Source organism: Triturus cristatus, chromosome 1_1 (assembly GCF_964204655.1).
Source record: "Triturus cristatus chromosome 1_1, aTriCri1.1, whole genome shotgun sequence".
NCBI classification, from domain to species: Eukaryota; Metazoa; Chordata; class Amphibia; order Caudata; family Salamandridae; genus Triturus; species Triturus cristatus.
This window is the reverse complement of record NC_140579.1, coordinates 893,078,064-893,093,327: the sequence shown is the minus strand read 5'-3', so window position 1 is coordinate 893,093,327 and position 15,264 is coordinate 893,078,064.

Sequence of the window (15,264 nt, the reverse complement as noted above, 5' to 3'; positions counted from 1 at the left end):
CCTGAACCTGGCTTCCCAACCCTGGGACCAACCCATGCAGTTGAACGCTTGCCTGGTGCACCAGGACTTCCTGGGGAGCACGCATGCCCCCCCCCCTGAGGGTGACACATAACTCATGTGTCGTGTGACAATCTACCTGGCGCTGATCTCCCGACCCCTGTCCATCTGACAGTGCCTGAAGATCCCCCAGGACAGAAGTGGTGTCACCATGGTCATTCACTGGTGACGCAGCCCTTCTGGCCGGCCCCTGACCCACTGGTTTTTCCACTGGGGACTCTTTCCCCCTCTCACCCCTCAATCTGGACCTCTGCACCCTCCCAACTGGAGCGGTACTGCCAGACACTAGAACTGAGGGAGGCCTGTTTACAGACACTCCCTGTTCACCAGACACTAGGGGATCCCGCACAACGGGCAGCCCCTCAGGACAGACTAGGCTTCCCACCTGGTGTTCCCTCAAAGAACCATCCAAGCTCTGAGACTGAGGTTGGGCACTACCGGGACATAACCCATTCTCACTCCTTCCCCTTAAAGACAGGACGTGAGGCCCTACACCCCTCTCACTACTACAGGACCTAGCTGGGCTACTCTGAGCCACTTCCACCACACTGGGTTTGAAGATTCCTGAACCACTCCTCTCGGGATCAGTCCCCAAGGCCTTTCCAGACCCTCTGGACTCCACCAAAAGGTCTGCCTCCAATGTGAGCCCTCTGCGGTCAGAGAACTCACCCTCACACAGGTGTTGGCATAGCTCTGGAAAACAGGGACTTACAATATGCTCTCCCACAATTGGATCACACAGCCCCCTAGCAGGGTTAACCAAACTATCCTTCACCTTACCATCCCGTGCCTCGCACACGTACTCCACACCACTCTCCTGAGACTGGCTAGACAGTATCTGACTGTCTCTGTCACACAACCCACACTCTTCTGGGCGGTCTTCACACTCACCCACCAGGACTTCAATTTTGGGGGAACCCCTCTCCCTGTACCTCTCAGCTAGAGTCAGTAGAGTGTCCCTCCCTCCACTAGGACTATGAACCTCTGCACCAGTTACCCTATTCCCTTCAGGGATACTGCGCACTACTGGAGCTACCTCATGCCCTTGAACCTCCTGGTGTATGTTAACCCCCTCCTTCAAGTCAGGCGCCACATCTCTGGGTGTGCGTACTACTCTCTCAGCACTAGAAAATTCAATATTGCTGCCACCAGAGGGAGAGTTGTCTAAACTCTTGGCCTCGAGATCCAACTCCCTCATTCTTACTTCATGTTCCATGGCCAGCCTTTGTCTTTCCATTTCCATTCGCAGTTTTGCCATCTCCACTTCATGTGCTCTTGCAGCATTCCTGTCGGCCCTCTCCTCTGGCGACAGGCCTCTGCCAGGCTTAGAAGCACCTTCTGGGGGTATCACCTCCAGCACATTCTCTGGGAACTTGGATTCGTACCAGGCCCTCAGCGCCTTTGTATACTGCTCCTTGTTTTTCAATCCAGTTTGGTTAATTCTGTACTTGGAGAGGTATCCTTTCAAGACTTTATTTGTGCACTTCAGCAGTGCCCTCTACTCCCAATCTATGTCATCAACCCCAGAGAATATAGAGGACGCCCCGCCTCCATTGACTGAGCTAGGCATGGTTTCTTAAAGTGGAGATTCTTCAGCAAAACAAAAATCAATACTGTGTGGCTGCGTTATCGGTCTGAACTCACTACGTGGCGTTCACTCAATCACTGTACATGAATCACAAATGCAAATTCAAATCCTCACCGCTGACCACCAATGTTAGAATTGGGAATCTCTAGTTGGCACAGGTATGCACTTGCGACAAGCAGGGACTCTCAATTCTAAGTCAGGATAAGGGGATCACCCTTTCAAATAATCCCTGCTCACCCTTTAGGTAGTGTGGCGCAAGCAGTCAAGACTATTCTCAGGGCGTCATAGGTTAAGCATTTGTAAACACATACAGTAATACAATGACACACCACAAATGGACACCAGTCAAGGTTGTATCAAAAATAGGTTTCTTTATATAAGGCTTAGCACAAGACCAGAATAACGTTTAGAAATGACCACAGTATTATTTCAAAGTTCACTGTTCTTGTAAAAAGGCTTAAAATGCAAAAATAGGCTTCTTTTAGTCAATTCTGCTTCTTTTCAGGCTTTATACGGTTCGTACCTGGGTGTACGACTCGTCCGCATTAAAATCAAGGAAAGTACGAGTCAAACAATCGGTGCGGACTCCGGGGTCCGTAACGCGCACGCTGCGGTGCGAACAGAACAAAGTACCTTAAGTTCGTGGGGTCCGCGACTGACAGTGCGGGACAAGTTGATGGGTCCGGGTCGTAGTTCGGCAGCGTATTCAGGTGCAGGTTGGGTCGCGCCGTCGGGACGCGCCATTGGTACGCGGCCTTCAGGGATATGTGCGGATGCCCCGGATCAGTTTGCAGAGTCCGTGGCGTTCGGCGTTCGAGCCGTACCTCCGGTGCGGATAGACGGCGACACATCTCGGCGCCGTACAGCGTACGGGGAGGATCAGCGTACTGCGGCTTCTTGGCTCTGAGCACGGCACGGAGCAGTACGTTAGCAGCGTACGGACCGTACCTGTGGGACGATGGAACTTGCGTCCGGCGTACAGGATTCGGCAGCCAGTGATGTACGTCTCGAATCGGCGAGGAAGGTTAGGTGCGATGCGGCCGGGAGGGATACGGCGCGTACTAACGCTTTTGGATCAGCGTAGACGGACGGTGCCGGGCGGCAAAGACACGGCTTCACGGCGGATGGTGTACGAGGCGTACTGGGGCCAAATCCAGCGGGAAACAAGCACAGATCGTCCAGGCAACTCAATTTTTGAAGGCAGATGAGTCCAATGGTCCTGGGACTCAGTTCAGGGGGCAAGCTCTTCTTCCAAGCCCTTGGAGATAGTTGAAAAACAAAGTGCAAAGTCTCTTTCAGTCCTTTCCTCTCCTTTCTCAGCAAGGCACCAACTGCAGGCCAATCCCCCAGGTCAGGGAAAGTTACTCCTCCTTCAGCTTCTTCCAGGTCCTTCTAGTCAGGCAGAGTTCCTTCGTGGTTCAATCAGGATCTGATTTCTTAGGAACAGGGCTCCTACATTTATACCAAGTTTCTTTTGTCTTTACAGGCCAGGGGGGCCTTTGCATAATCCCAGTCCAGTTCTTTTCAGTGAGGAGCACTTTGTTGTTGGGACTCTGGCTTCTTCTTTCAGCAGGCAGGGCAGAGACATCAGACGCTCTCCAGGGGGTGGAGCCAGCATTGTGGAGGCAGAGCACTGCCCTATTCAGAGTCAAGGTGCACTCCTCCCACCCATCCACTAGGGCCTACCTTAGGGGTGACTAACATGAAGGTAAGGGAAGGTTTAGGGACTGGCAAGTGGGGACACTTGCCCAGTCAGCATGACAGTACCAGACTGCATGCAGGTTCTGCAATGGCAGACCTTAGACACATTTTACCCCGCTGTTTCTGTGGGTGGCACAACCGGTGCTGCAAGCCCACTAGCAGCATTTGGATATACAAGCCCTTGGCACCCCTGGTGCACTCTACTAGGGACTGATAGTAAACCAGATAAGCCAAACATGGAAGTCAATTCACATAATACATTTTCCCATAGGGAGAGCATATGCACCTTAGCACTGGTCAGCAGTGGTAAGGTGCCCAGAGTCCTAAAACAGCCAACACCAGGTCAGAAAAAATACAGGAGGAAGGCAAAAAGTTTAGGGATGACCCTGCAAAAAGGGCCAAGTCCAACAGATGTCATACCTGACCTGACAGGAGGGAGAATGGACAAAAGTTGCCAAGCACTTGGGGCTACTGCCCCCCGCTCCCTAGCGCCACAGAGGTTTGAGAGCCCTGAGAGGCATAAGGCCTGGGTCTCATCCCTGACTACTGTCAGTGGCCACTGTGGCATTTTGCTGTCTGTCTGTTGGGACACACATGTGAGCAAGTTAAGGTTAGGTGCTGCACAGGTGGTGTCCACAGGTGAGGAGAAGGGTTCCCCATGGATTGGCTTGGTGGGCCCTGAGAGTATGGACAGAGGGATTCCAATAGGTTCAGATTGGTGTAGAACTGGAGTCTGCCCCTGCGGTTGCGGGCCAGGTCCTTGTTCGATCGCCCCAAGCAGGGAAGCCCATCACGGTGGTGATTGGTCTGCCCTGCGTTTTGGCTGGAAGGGGGTAGTGTTGGACTTGGCCCTTTTTTGCAGGGTCATCCCTAAACTTTTTGCCTTCCTCCTGCATTTTTTCTGACCTGTTGTTGGCTGTTTTATGGCACTTTACCACTGCTGATCAGTGCTAAAGTGCATATGCTCTCCCCATTGTAAATTGCTATGTTGGTTGGATTCCATAATTGGCTTATTTGGTTTACTGCCAGACGCCAGTAAAGTGCACCAGGAGTGCCAGGGTGTGTAAATACAAATGCCGCTGGTGGGCTTGCAGCACTGGTTGTGCCACCCACAGAAGCAGCCTGGTAAAATGTGTCTAGGTCTGCCATCGCAGAACCTGCGTGCAGTCTGGTAATGACATGCTGACTGGCAAGTACACACACTTGCCAGTCCCTAAACCTTCCCTTAACTTCATGTTAGTCACCCCTATGGTAGGCCCAAGGGCAGGGTGTGTTGTAAGCATAACGTAGGACAAGCCCTGATGTTGTGGCATGTCCTAATAGTGAATTACAGCCATCTTCGTTTTTCACTATTGTAAGGCTACCCTGTTCTCATAGGCCAGAATGGGCTGTTGAGATTGTTACATCCTATGATCCTAATTGACCCAGGGAACATGGTAGAAAATCGAGTTTAGTATGCCTGAACTCGGAATAATAAGGTACATCTTTTGGTAAGGTTTATTTTAATATTCTGCGTTTGCAAATGCCACTTTTAGAAATGTGGCCTTTGCTTGCCTAACCATTTCAGCCCGCCTCTGCGTGATGTGTATCTGCTGTCTGGCTTGCGTGAGTGACAGGGCTGGCGGAACCCAGATGGGCAGGGCTAGGTAGCCTGGTGGTGAATAGAAAGATTGACAGGTAGATGGGTGGGAGGAGTACACCTGGACTCTGAATAGGACAGTGCTCTGCCACCACAATGCCGGCTCCGCCCCCTGTGGAGCGTCTGATCACCCTGCCCTGCACTCTGAAAGAAGAAGTCTGCATCACGTCAACAAAGTGCTCCAGAACCGGACTGAACTAGGCAAGGGCCCCCCTGGCCTGGGAGAACAAAAGAAATGCAGTATAAATGTAGGAGCCCTGCTCCTAAGAAACCAGATCCGCTTTTGACCCAAGAAGAATCTCTGCCTGAGGAGGAGGCACCGGGAAAGCTGTAAGGAGGAAGACTGTCCCTATCCTGGGGGACTGGCCTGCAGTGGTGACCTTGCTGCCAAAGGATAGAAGAGGAACCATTTGCTGAAGTCTTTGCTTTATTTTTAATTTCAAGACTTGTGCTTTTCAAAACGATCTCCAAGGGCTTGGAAGCGAGCTTGCCCCCTGAACTGAGCCCCAGGACCATTGGGCTCAACCTGACCTTCACTCGCCCGCCGCTGGACTGTGGTGTTCCTTCCCTCGCCGGAGTCGTGACTCTTGTGCCCCCCAGCCCCTCCTTGAGCCGTGACGTGACTGCTTAGCCGCCCCTCCCTTGGGAAGAGCCTCGCTCAATCTGAGCCGCTCCCCCGACGCCATGCTGGGCTGCCCCGTCACCTCGCTCGCCGGAGGCTCGCTGCGCACCTTCACCCCTCCCGCCGGAATCGGCGTGTGAGCATCTCCAAGCCTCGGACGGCCCGGACGTAGACTGCGTGCCCGGCTGCCCCGCTTTGTTCACTTGCCACCTGTAAACACCCCCGCTCTTGCCGTGAGCCTGAAGGATCAGACCCCCCTCGTGAAGTGTGGGAGCCCCGGACGCCGCCTCCCCTTCTGACGAAGAGCCGCTGAAATCCCGCACCCGCCTTCACGTCAAGAACCAAGGTACTGTACTTACGAACTCGACCGCGATCTCGCATCGGATCCAGGGTCTGCAACGTTCTGATTTCCCTGTCGTCTGCCGCCTGCTTCCCGGTTGCTGCCTCAGCGCGAAGTGCGCACAGGCCCGCAGTCACCTTTGTGCCCGCATAAGAACTTTCCACATAAAGAGAACTTGTTCCGTATTGTGGCCCCACCGTTTCATCGTTACTGGGCCTTGTACCGAATCTGCTGAAACTATATAAAAGCCTTATTTTCGTATACAACCTGATTGGTGTCCGTTTGTGGTGCATGCAAGGGGTTTACTGTACATATAATTGCAATTGCTTAACCGTGTACGCCTGAGATTTAGCCTGGACTGCTCGCGCCACGCACCTAGAGGGTGAGTAGGGGTTATTCTGAGGAGTCATCCTTCGCCCTGACTAGAAGTAAAGGGTCCCTGCTTGTCGCTGGCACTTGCCAGCGCCAACCAGAGTCCCCTCATTTCTAACACCCTGTATACTCACACACTGCTGGCCCTGGACACCCACACACTGCTCACCCTGCACACTCACACACTGCTCACCCTGCACACTCACACACTGCTTGCCCTGCACACTCACACACTGCTCACCTTGCACACTCACACACTGCTCACCTGCATACTCACACACTGATCGACCTGCACACTCACACATGGCTGGCCCTGGACACCCACACACTGCTCACCCTGCACACCCACACACTGCTTACCCTGCACTCTCAAGCACCGCTCACTCTAACACACTGCTGGCCCTGGACACCCACACACTGCTAACCCTGCACACCCACACACTACTCACCCTGCACACCCACACACTGCTTACCCTGCATTCTCAACCACTGCTCACTCTTTAACACACTGCTGGCCATGGACACTCACACACTGCTCACCCTGCACACTCAAACACTGCTCACCCTGCACACCCACACACTGCTCACCCTGTTCACCCACACTCTGCTAACCCTGCCCACCCACAAAATGCTCACCCTGCACACCCACACATTGCTCACCCTGCACACTCACACATTGCACACCCTGCACACTTACACCGCTGACCCTGGACACCCACACACTGCTCACCCTGCGAACTCACACACTACCCACCCTGCACACCCACAATCTGCTCACCCTCCAAACTCACACTGCTCACACTGCTCACCCTGCACACTCACATACTGCTCCCCCTGCACACCCACACACTGCACACCCTGCATACGCACACACAGCTTACCCTGCACACTCGCACACTGCTTACCCTGCATACTCACACTGCTCACACTGCATACTTACACACTGCTGGCCCTGGGCACCCACACACTGCTCACCTTGCACACTCACACACTGCTCACTCTCAAATTCTGCTTACCCTGCTGTTGGAAGGCGACCCCGGGGGAGTCGGAGAGACCACCCAGGGGGGCCCCCACACTGTACGATGTAGCCGAGCGCTGCTGAGAAGCCTCCTAGGAGAGGTCCTTCTCCTATACCGTACCAGCACAGTAACGCCACCACACAGGACTCGAGGATGTTTATCACGATGAGCAATTCTTTATCAGCATTTAAGAAGTTACGGTTATCGATATATACAAGGGGGGATCGAGGGATCCGCAAGAGTCTCAAAGTCTTTGGTAGGGACGGGGTAGCGGGACAGTCTTTGGTAGCAGCTGGGTACGAGGGTACCTTAGGCCCAGTTCTTGTTCCTCAAGCTGGAGGGACTCCGTGTCCCGGAGTGGTCGAGCCGCGACAGCGTCAGCAGGGCTCTGGTGATCAGTTCGTGGAGCTTGAGCCGTGACTAGGTCAGCAAGGCTCTTAAGGTGGTTCAGTTCAGCTCGAGCCGCGACAACGTCAGCAGGGCTCTGGGGGAGGCTTCAGCGAGGTTGGGCCGCGACAGCGTCAGCAGGGCCCCGATGTTCCGTGAGGTTCCTAGTCTCAATAAGGTGGAGCCGCGACGCAGTCAGCTGGGCTCGTGGTATAGGGTCAAGCAAGAGTTCTTCTCCGTAGGGTCAGCCGCGATTCCATCAGCAGGGCTCTTGACTCCGGGATACAACTGTTGTTCCATTGCGGGGTTGCCCCAGATATAGGTCTGGAGCCCTTTGATGTCCGGACCCTTGCGCCTGGGGGGGGCGGAGAGGCCGGGCTGGGAGAGGCCAGACGCCCAGCGGGAGAGGCGCCAGGCCCGGAGAGGCCGGAGGACGATCGCACCTAGGTGTGGAGGGACGGTGGGGGTCCCATCGAAACATTCCTCCTCCGGGAGAGGTGAAGTGGCCATGCGGTGCCCCCTGGCCAGATCTTGGTGCCTCGATGTCGGGGCTTCGCTGGGGCCGAGGCCGGGGGGAGCCGGGTCGCGTGGGCTGGTGCGTGGAGCAAGCATGGGGGAACCCCGAAGAGATGAGGGGTTCCTGTGCGGCCTGGGAAAGGGGGCCGCTGAGGCGGGTGTAGGCAAACGGGTACAATCCAAGGGGGACCTCGAAGGGAGGAGGGGTCCCTGGCAGTCTGAAAGGGCGGCCCGTGTAGGCCGGTGCGGGGGACGAGCACCATCCAAGAGGGTTAACACCACGCCACGAGGCCGGGTCCAACACCTGCACACCCACATATTGCTCACCCTGCATACTCACACACTGCTCAACCTGCACACTCACACACTGCTCACCCTGCATACTCACACACTGCTGGCCCTGGACAACCACACACTGCTCACCCTGTACACTCACACACTGCTCACCCTGCACACTTACAGATTGCTCATCCTCCACACTCACACACTGCTTACCCTGCACACTCACACACTGCTTTCCCTGCACACTCACACACTGTTCACCCTGCATACTCACACCTTGCTCACCCTGCACACTCACACACTGCTCACATTGCACACTCACACACTGCTCACCTTGCACACCCACACACTGCTCACCCTCTACACCCACACACTGCTCACACTCACACACTGCTCGCCCTGCACACCCACACACTGCTCACCCTGCATATCAACACACTGCTCACCCTGTACACTCACACACAGCTGGCCCTGGACACACACACACACTGCTCACCCTGCACACCCACACACTGCTCACCCTGCACTCTCAACCACTACTCACTCTTTAACACACTGCTGGCCCTGGACACCCACACACTGCTCACCCTGCGCACACACACACTGCTCACCCTGCACATCCATACACTGCTCACCCTGCTCACCCACACTCTGCTAACCCTGCCCACCCACAACATGCTCACCCTGCAAACCCACACATTTCTCACCCTGCACACTCACACACTGCACACCCTGCACACTCACACTGCTGGCCGTGGACACCCACACGCTGCTCACCCTGCAAACTCACAAATTACCCACCCTGCACACCCACAATCTGCTCACCCTGCATACTCACACACTGCTCACCCTGCATGCTCACACACTGCTGACCCTGGACACCCACACACTGCTCACCCTGCACACTCATGCACTGCTCACCCTGCATACTCACACACTGCTCACCCTGCACACTCACACACTGCTCACCCTGCACACCCACACACTGCTCACCCTGCACTCTCAAGCACCACTCACTCTAACACACTGCTGGCCCTCGACACCCACACAATGCTAACCCTGGACACCCACACACTGCTCACCCTGCACACCCACCACTGCTCACCCTGCACACTCAAACACTCCTTACCCTGCACACTCACACAATGCTCTCCCTGCACACACTGTTCACCCTGCTTACTCACACACGGCTCACCCTGCACACTCACACATTACTCACCCTGCACTCTCAAGCACTGCTCACCCGTTAACACACTGCTGGCCCTGGACACCCACACACTGCACTCCCTGCATACCCGCACATTGCTCACCCTGCACTCTCAAACACTGCTCACTCTTTAAGAGACTGCTGGCTCTGGACACCCACAAACTGCTCACCCTGCACACTCACACACTGCTCACCCTGCACAACCACACACGTCTGGCCCAGGACACACGCACACTGCTCACCCTGCACACCCACACACTGCTCACCCTACACTCTCAACCACTGCTCACTCTTTAACACACTGCTGGCCCTGGACACCCACACACTGCTCACCCTGCACACTCACAGACTGCTCACCCTGCACACCCACACACTGCTCACCCTGTTCATCCACACTCTGCTAAATCTGCCCACCCACAAAATGCTCACCCTGCACACCCACACATTGCTCACCCTCCACACTCACACACTGCACACCCTGCACACTCGCACTGCTGGCCCTGGACACCCACTCGCTGCTCACCCTGAAAAACTCACAAACTGACCACCCTGCACACCCACAATCTGCTCACCCTGCATACTCACACACTGCTCACCCTGCATGCTCACACACTGCTGGCCCTGCACTCACACACTGCTCTCCCTGCACACTCACACACTGCTCACCCTGCACACTCGCACACTGCTCACCTGCATACACACACACTCATCAACCTGCACACTGACACATGGCTGGCCCTGGACACCCACACACTGCTCACCCTGCACACCCACACACTGCTCACCCTGCGCATTCAAGCATCACTCACTCTAACACACTGCTGGCCCTGGACACCCACACACTGCTAACCCTGCACACCCACACACTGCTCACCCTGCACACCCACCACTGCTCACCCTGCACACTCACACACTGCTTACCCTGCACACTCACACACTGTTCACCCAGCTTACTCACACACTGCTCACCCTGCACACTCACACATTGCTCACCCTGCACTCTCAAGCACTGCTCACTTGTTAACACACTGTTGGCCCTGGACACCCACACACTGCACTTCCTGAATACCCACACACTGCTCACCCTGCACACTCACACACTGCTCACCCTGCACAACCACACACTGCTCACCCTGTACGACTACACATTGCTCAATTTACACACCCACACATTGCTCACCCTGCACACTCACACACTGCTCACCCTGTACACTCACACTGCTGGCCCTGGACACCACACATTGCTCACTCTGCATACTCACATACTGCTTACCCTGCATGCTCACACACAGCTCACCCTGCATATTCACACACTGCTGGCCCTGGACACCCACACACTGCTCACCCTGCACACTCACACACTTCTCACACTCACACAATGCTCACCCTGTACACCCACACACTGCTCACCCTGCATACTCACACACTGCTTGTTAGACAGACCGGGAGGGTCGGCCGAGGACAAGGGGAGAGGTCTCCGGGGAGAGCCGTCTCCAGCGATCGTACAGATGAATAACTTCCCCCACACAGATATACACCACAGAAGGATAATATTTAGCGTTCTTTATAGGTGATTTCTTAAGGTACGATGAAATGGTACAAGGAGGTCTGGACTCAGGGGTCCCCTCGATTCGAGTCTCTTGGTTTGGGGAAAGGGGGTAGCGGGACAGTCTGGTTACCAGTCTGGTAGCTGAGATGGTATGGTGGATAGCTCACAATCCTCGAGCTCGGTGTTCTAGCTTGGACGGGCCGCGGCAGCGCCAGCAGGTCCCGGTGAAGATGGTCGTTACACGGTCCGCGGCAGCGCCAGCAGGTCCCGGTGAAGATGGTCGTTACACGGTCCGCGGCAGCGCCAGCAGGTCCCGATGAAGGTGGTCGTTACAACGGTCCGCGGCAGCGCCAGCAGGTCCCGACGAGGATGGATGTTGCAGAAGGCCGCGGCAGCGCCAGCAGGCAGGACGATAGTTCACAAGGCAGGGCTACGGCAGCGCCAGTAGTCCGTCAAGGATGAGTTCTCTCGGTGTCTCTCGACTCCAGGATACAACTGCCTTCCTGCTCTGGAGCTGCCCTAGTTATAGGTCTGGCGCCCTTTGATGTCCGGACCCTCGCACTTGGAGGTCGGGGGGTCCGGAATGAGGGAGTCCAGACACCCAGCAGGGGGTGGAGCCAGCGCCTGGGGGAGCTGGAGGGTGATCGGCACCTGGCAGGGGAGAGCCCTCAACGCTTCTTTCTCCCATTGACCTGCCAAGTGGTCCGTTCACCTCCTGGGTGGATGGTGGTGCCGGGATGTCGGGGCCGGCCAGGCCCAGGGTTAGGGTCGGGCTGAGGCCGCGCGGCCTCGTGGCGCAGTGTCCAAGATGGCGGCTGATCCGGCCGGGGGAGCCGGTAGTGGTTCGGCCCCATGATACATGGATGTCCGGGGGCAGGAGTTCCGTTGGGAGACGGGGTGCGGGTTGCCCTTGGGGGTAACACCTGGGAGTCCGGGGTTTGGGCCCTGTCGTGCGGGGAGGGAGCAAGCCCTTCATGTGGCCTGTCCAACATGCGTCCCCCCCAGCTGAAGGCGGGGAGAGTCACCCATCCTCTTGGGGACTCTCCTCGTCGAGGCGGAAAAAGCGTGACAGGCCATCTGCGTTGGCGTGGTCTTGGCCCGGTCGATGTTCCACAGTGAAGTCCATTCCCTGCAGGGAGATGGACCAGCGCAATAGTTTTGGGTTTTCCCCCCGCATCTGCATTAGCCACTGCAGGGGTCGATGATCGGTTTGCACCCGGAAGTGGGTACCGAAGAGATAGGGCCGGAGCTTTTTGAGGGCCCACACCACTGCGAAGGCCTCCCTCTCGATTGTGCTCCAGCGCTGTTCTCGGGCCAGGAGGCGTCTGCTGATGAAGGCCACCGGCTGGTCAAGACCCTCGGGGTTCAGCTGGGAAAGAACCGCCCCGATGCCGTGGTCGGAGGCGTCCGTTTGTACAATGAATTCCCGACTGTAATCGGGGGCCTGGAGCACAGGGGCGGTGCACAGGGCGGCCTTCAGCTTCTCGAAGGCCGCTTGACAGTCGGGGGTCCAGTTAATCTTCTTCGGGTGGTTTTTGGACGTGAGACCCGAGAGGGGCCCCACAATGCTGCCATAGTCCCTCACGAACCGCCGGTAGTAGCCGGTGAGTCCCAAGAAGGCTCGGACCTCGGTCTGCGTGACGGGGGGTTGCCAGGACTGGATGGCAGCAATTTTGAGTTGCAGAGGGGCCACCAGACCGCTTCCCACCTGGTGTCCGAGGTAGGTCACGGACCCTTGACCAATTTGGCACTTGCCGGCCTTAATCGTGAGGCCGGCCCGCTGGAGGGCCTGCAGGACCTCTTGGAGGTGGTGGAGGTGGTCGGACCAGTGGCGGCTGTACACAGCGATATCGTCCAGGTAGGCGGCGCTGAACTCTTCGAGCCCCGCCAAGACCTGGTTCACTAGACGTTGAAAAGTAGCTGGGGCATTCTTCATGCCGAAGGGCATGACCTTGAAGTGGTAGTGGCCATCGGGGGTAGAAAAGGCGGACCGATCCTGGGCCCGGGGTGTGAGACCGATCTGCCAGTAGCCCGCTGTGAGGTCGAAGATGCTGAGGTAGCGGGCGGCCCCCAGGCGGTCGATCAATTCATCCGCTCGGGGGATAGGATGAGCGTCGGTCCGGGTGACAGCGTTCAAGCCCCGATAGTCGACGCAGAATCGGAGTTCAGGAGTGGTGCCGGGGGCAGCGGCTTTGGGGACCAGCACGACCGGGCTGGCCCAGGGGCTGTCCGAGGGTTCGATGACCCCGAGCGTGAGCATCTTGGATACTTCCGCTTGGATGCAGGCCCGCACCCGATCTGGTACGCGGTAGGCCCGGTGCCGGATAGGGGGACTGTCCCCGGTGTCCACGTCGTGCAAGCACCAAGGGGTGATCCCTGGGGTGAGGGAAAACAGTGTAGCAAACTGCAGCAGGAGGTCCCGGCAGCCCTGGCGTTGCTCTGGGGTGAGGGCATCGGAGAGCCGGACCCCGTCCACGGAACCGTCGTTCTCCTGGGTCTTCAGGAGATCAGGGAGGGGCTCGGAGTCTTCTTCCGCCCCACTGTCTGTAGCCATCAGGAGGCTGAGTTCCGAGCGCACAAAGTGGGGTTTGAGTCTGTTGGTGTGGAGGACCCGGAGGGGGTTCCGGGGGGACTCCATGTCGATGAGGTAGGTGACGGGGCTCTTGCGTTCGACCACTTTGAAGGGCCCCGTCCACTTATCTTGCAAGGCACATGGTTCGGTGGGGGACATCACCCACACTTGTTGACCAGGTTCGAATTCGACGGAGGAGGCATTCTGATCGTACCATTTTTTCATGTCCTCCTGACTGGCCTCGAGGTTCGCTTTTGCCATTTCCCTGAAGCGCCGGGTCTGATTGCGTAGTGCCAGGAGGTACTTGAAGACGTCTGGGGGGGTCTTTAGGGGGGCCATCTCCCAACCTTCTTTGACTAGGCTGAGGGGCCCTCGCACAGGGTGCCCGTACAGGAGTTCGAAAGGGCTAAAGCCGAGGGACTTCTGGGGAACTTCTCGATAGGCGAAGAGGAGGCACGGGAGTAGTACATCCCACTGGCGACGGAGGGGCTCTTCCAATCCCCCAATCATTCCCTTGAGGGTGCGGTTGAATCGCTCAACTAGTCCGTTCCCTTGAGGGTGATAGGGGGTCGTGAATCGGTAGGTGACCCCGCACTGTTGCCAGAGGGACTTCATATATTTCGAGATAAAGTTTGTGCCTCGGTCGCTGACGACTTCTCGGGGGAAGCCCACCCGGGAGAAGATCCCCATTAGGGCCCGGCCGACCACCGGAGCTGTTACAGTTCGCAGGGGCACAGCCTCGGGGTAGCGGGTGGCGTGGTCCACCAGTACCAGGATGAACCGATGTCCTTGTGCTGTGTGGGGGTCCAGGGGCCCCACAATGTCTATTCCTACCCTCTCGAACGGGGTGGTGACCACTGGGAAGGGTTGCAGAGGGGCTTTGAGCTTACGGCCGCTCTTCCCGCTGGCCTGGCACGTGGGGCAGGACCGGCAGTGGTTGAGGACGTCGTTCCGCATCTTCGGCCAGAAAAAGTGGGTCACCAGGCGACTGTAGGTTTTGTCCTGGCCCAGGTGTCCAGCCAGGGGAACATCGTGGGCCAAAGTTAGTAGGAAGTCTCTGAAACGGAGGGGCACCACCAGCACTCGACTGGCCCCTAACTCCGCGATTCTTTGTTCACTGTATAGCAGGTCGTTATCCCAATAGACCCAATGGGTTCCGGTGGAGTCCCCTGCGCTCTGGGCGCTGGCTTGCTGGCGGAGTCCCTCGAGGGAGGGGCAGGTCTTCTGTTCCTGGCAAAACTGTTCCTGGGTGGGCCCCCCTTCTTGACGCCACTGAGCCAGGCCGGGAAGGTCCTGGGGCTGGGCGACCCCTTCGGGCGTTGGCTCTGGGGGGTCGGTATAGCCGTTGTCCTCTACTGGAGCGACCGGGGGAGGAGGTGCTGGCCATTCTGGTTCTTCTGGTCGGGGGACGGC